At 48.7% G+C, this 5065-nt stretch overlaps 1 protein-coding gene across 11 annotated transcripts in view; it reads right to left on the bottom strand.

Moving 5' to 3' along the window:
* The window catches only part of XRCC6 (X-ray repair cross complementing 6), a 144215-nt gene that overhangs the window by 44900 nt on the left and 94250 nt on the right, over positions 1-5065 (bottom strand). The gene's annotated exons all lie outside the window — the stretch shown is intronic.

Here is a 5065-nt window from a genome sequence, read left to right as displayed (position 1 = left end):
GGCGACTGCAGGGAAGGAGGGACGCGGTCATACAGCGCCCCCAGCTTAAGCGAAAAAGTCGGTGCGCTTAGAACTCCGGCGAAGAAGGTACTGCGTGTCGGGATCGGGTCGGAACACAATACCTGGTAATCAAATGTCTGCCGCCATACTGCCTGCTCTCGAGGAGGCCTGTGTGTAATATTTTCAAGCTGGCTTCCTCAGCCACAGCAAGCTGTTTTCTAAGGACAGGTTCCACTTTTCAAATCAGACGCCGGGACACCACCGCCTTTCTCCGAGGCAAAGCAGAAATGCCTCGGAGAAAGGCAGCGGCGGTTTCGGATTCGGGGGCGTGTTTTGCTGTTATCTCCTCTTGCCATTGGCTGGAGGAGATAATTAGACTTTCTGCAAAAAACACGCCCCCGATCCGAAAAGGACGGGGCCTGATCGGAGTGACGGGACCTCTTCTCCTGGCCAGCATTGAAGAGGCCAGCCAATGGAGAACAGGGGAGAAGAGGGGCGGGTTCAAGCCCCTCTTCTCCAAGTCATTAAATCTCAGATCGAGACTGTGCAAGCGCAGCCTTCGAGCCGAGACCTAAATACATTCTACTGGGGATCCCGAATGATGTAGATGCTCCACATTCTAAACTTTTTTTTAGTGCCCTGGGCCCGTTGGTGGCCAAAAAGGATGTGGCCCGTCTATAGGACACTTCAGAGATACCAACTATTCATGAATGGAGGCGAGGGATGGATATATATATATAGGGGAAGAGAAAGTTACTTACAGCAGTAGGGGCTGCCCCTTTAAGTTCCATAAAATAGGGGGGAAGTTGGATGGAGTATTATCGGTGGAGGACAGGCTCGGACCTGCCTTAAGCTTGGAAGTAACATAGGCACACCCGTGTTAAGGGGGACTGGATGTGAACTGAAGGTCACTATTTACTTTCCATTGTAATTTGGGTGCCCAACGATCTGTGTAGATTGAGAAGGGCATAGTTGTGTATTTCCTTCGAGTTTCGCTATGAACTCGAGCATGTTGCGCCTAATTTAGCATTTTCTTTTCAATTCATGCATAAAAATAAAAATATTTATTTGAAAAAAAAGTTGCACTGTCATCACCACTTTGTCCTGCCAGCTACTGCAGTTTTACTGTGAAATCACTCAAGCTTTTCTCCAGCCCAAAATCTTGATAAGCCATACCTTCTCATCATTGGCCTGTTTTTTCATGTTGGTGAGCATGTAGAGCTTTTATGGTTCGAAATAATATACATAAACCTCTTGATAGGTTTGCCTCATCTAAACTTCTCTGTGGTTTTCTTTGAATCTTGGCTTTGCAGGTGGAGCATGCAGCTTGAAGAAAAAGCCCTTGTGCCAGATGTACAAAGAGATTTTGCAGTCGCAAACAGCCCAATGTGCAGAATCAGGTATTTTGCAATTGCAAAAACGCATTTTCTGAGGTATCAACCACAAATTGCGATTTGCTACCGAATCACAATTTGGGCTTGCCCCTGAATATGGATTTGGTATTTGGAAGGGGCATGTTTAGGGCGTCACTTCTAAATACTGAATAGGAAAGGTATGTATTAATGCTTCGCAACCAAATTCCGGGCGCAAAACAATCTATAGCACCTCAACGCATGTGGTAAGCCATTCGCGAACAGAAAGGGAGGGTCCCTCTGTGACCCCGTCCCCTTTGAGGATGTTGACAAAAACCTTTTTAAGAGTAGGCAATAGTGTGATGGGCCAATGACTACTCTTAACCCCTTCGCCGCGGCAGGAATTCCGCCGCGGCGCTGGGGGGGGGGGGGGGGGGTTTGGGGGCAGCGCGGTGGCGCTGTGCTCGTGACGGAACCGCTCCGTCACGAGCCACGGTTGAGCTGTGCTCATGACGGAGTGGTTCCGCCACGTCTCCGCCCACTGCGCTAATCGCCCGCACAGGCGGGGAATTAACGCCGCGTGGGCGGAGCGGCGGCCAACGGCCGCAGCATGACGGAACCACTCCGTCATGAGCACAGCGCAACCGTGGCTCATGACGGAGTGGTTCCGTCATGAGCAGGGAAGGGGTTAAAATTTACACTTTTATTTATTTTTTAATGCATCCCATTATCCTTTAAGGAAAATGGATTCCATAAAAAAGTGCTTTATTTAAAAGCAATCAGAAACATTGTGGTCTGTTGACCTCAACAGGTCACCATCGTTGTGATGACTGTCATTCCTACTGGGTCCCTATTTGCGACCTACCTCATTAATATTTATGAGGTAGGCTGGATTGCGACCCACTATGAATCAGTAATTTTCGAACCGACTTAATAGTGGATAGGCTGGTTAGCAAATTACCACACTGGTAGCAAAAATACTGGTTGCAAATTGAGACTAGTTCTAAGTACATCTGCCCTCTTGTTCCTCCTTCGTTCAGTCGTGATCCTTCCCAATTTGACAGGAGAATCAGGCACTCAGTATAGGAAACTCAATGTGCTAGAAGCCCACAAAATGTTCCCCACCTGGCCAGTCACACCTATGCCCGTTCCAACTCTCACACAAATAAGTAAAAGGTAGAAGCATAAACACCTAATGGGAGAATTTGAAGTGCCCATGTACATATGACCTCCCTGTAGTCTGCTAAAAGTATTTTACAAAAATCACAGCGCTAAAACCAGCCTGATCCATACCCATAAAACCGTGTGTAATGTCTACCAATCATAATAACAGACTTATGAACCCGATCTTGGATAAGGGATATTTGTGACCTTCTCCATCTGGGGCCGACTCTTTCACACCAAGCAATAATAGGTATATTCGTGAAGCTGCTTGGATTTGCTAATAATATAACATCCTAATAGTAACATATACGAGTACAATCCTGTAAGATGAGAGTTATGGTTCCTGACCCTCCACACACCCTCCAACACAGCAGTATCCTAGTCTTGTCTATGTCATGTATGAGTTAAGGAGGTCAAATTAACTTTGGAGCTAGATCTTGCTTGCCGATTCTAGACCATGAGAATGTGTGATGCCCCTGTCTGTTTCTCAGGATTAGAGACCAATGTTCCTTAGTAAGCAACCTTCCCAGATCCCTCTGCCAGGCTCCGGAAACCCCTCTATCTGCCACCATACCTTTGAGGAGTATCTTACAAACTCTGGGGATCAAATTTATTTAATTTGTCACATTTGTAGAATTTCTCAAATTGCATCCAGTGTCGCAGAGCTGATTTCCTACAAGGTGAATGCATGTGCCAATATCTGAAACATGCCTTCTCACTTAAACCATATTCTTGAATTAAGTAAGAGGATTTATCATCTCCTCAATCATATCCTCACTTTTATTGTATCTTGCAGCCTGCTAGTTACAGACCGCTTCACTGACGTAACGTTGGCTGAACTTTGGATTGCCCGCGATTGGCGTATAGCGTGATGTAAAGCTTGCATATCTAATTTTAAGCACTAGTCAAATCAGTACTGTTGCCCAACTGATCACAAATTACAACTTAATGATCAGTCTGTCCTTATAGTGAAATCTAGTGACATCCCAGATGGAAAGAACTGTCCAAGAACCACTAATGTCAATCCATTTCTGAATTGGACAACTCTAAAAGCACAAATGTCTGAAGTGGGACGTTAGGCAACACAATGTTATATTTACATTACTTAGGCCCCCTTTCTTGGATGATTGATATCTATATCTTCCCAGAGTCCTCAATGTCTGTCCTCCCTTCAAAACACATCCAATGGATTATGTCAAGGAGTTTTTGGTTCACACGAGTCCTTAAGACCTAAAACTGAAATTGCATGCTTGACAAGTCAACTATTTTCACAGTTGTTCTAAGACAATCAATAAAAGTCCTCGTCGGGATCCACGAGCGGGGCAGAGCATCGGTGCGTGAGGCGGGTTCAAGGACGGTATGTCTCATACCGTGGGTCAGGAGTACTTCACTTCCTGGCGCCCTCCTGCCGCCCTAAACTATTCTTTCTCAAACGTCCTTGTAGGGTTTGACTTTAGCCTACACCCCCGACGGGATCCATGGCGCCTGGGATGTTTTCCGAGCTGGGGCTGCGACATTGAGAGCGGAACACCGGGAGCCTGCCTTCCCGCTTCCCTGATGGGCGCCCGCAACGGAAGTTTTTCGGCTACACCGGAGATGCAGTCCCGTTCATCAGACATGCACCTAGTTCGTGCCTGGCATGCTGTGAGCCTCCCTCCGCTTGTGTGGCCCGATAGCTGCGTGCAGAAGGCACCCGGCGGCCGCAGTGGACATGCCGGAGCATTTCCCTGGACCCTTGACTCTTCCTGCCCAGGTTGGAGGTGAGCGGCCCCCCCCCCCCGCCCGCTTCCCAGCGCGTAGCCAGAAGACATCTCCTACCGTGCTTCCTACCATCTTGGAGAGGCGTCCCAATGCGCTTACAGTGACAGTGCTACTCTCGAGAGCCTGGGCATGTCTGGTATCTTTTTTTGTTTTTCAAGACCTTATGAGGGACTGGCATTCCCCCCCCCCCCCCCCCCCCCCCCCAGCAAAGCTCTGCCGCGCATGGTTTGAAAAGGGTCCTAGGATGCCTGACCCCAACTTGGCCGCCAATGGTGACTCTGTTTTTCCCACTCCTGATCTTCTTTCAGACATTACCCCTACCAGGACTACGCCTGACCTCAAGACGACGCCTGCAACTCACTGGGACCATGGCTCTCCCTCCCATCACCCCCCCCCCCACGCACTAAAGCTGACTACCTGTGAGTCCCTGAGTGCTCTTCAGCTCTTTCTCGACTGCAAAGTCAGAGCACCATGTCCGATGCCCGGTGGAGCTGCTCTGCTCTGCTATAGAGGAGATTGGCCTTGGTTCACCCCCTGACCGTCACCTACCCAGCCGGACCTTGGGCACAGTTTCTCTCCGTCTCCCTTTCTCACACTCTCTTCTTCCTCTTTGTTTTTCTGCAATTTCCCTTATATCCTCTCTGTCTATCCCTCTGCCCGATGGAGCTACTTGGTGAGCCTTAGGGGAGACTGGCATTCGATTACCTCTTCGTGCCGTCACTTACCCACACGGTTTCTGGGCTGTCTTCCCCCCGTCTCTCATTCCTTCTTCCCCCAGGCTTGTCCCC

The sequence above is a fragment of the Triturus cristatus genome, chromosome 4_2 (genome assembly GCF_964204655.1).
Source record: "Triturus cristatus chromosome 4_2, aTriCri1.1, whole genome shotgun sequence".
Taxonomy (NCBI): domain Eukaryota; kingdom Metazoa; phylum Chordata; class Amphibia; order Caudata; family Salamandridae; genus Triturus; species Triturus cristatus.
The sequence above is the reverse complement of the archived record's forward strand: the minus strand, read 5'-3'. Positions and strand labels throughout refer to the sequence as shown.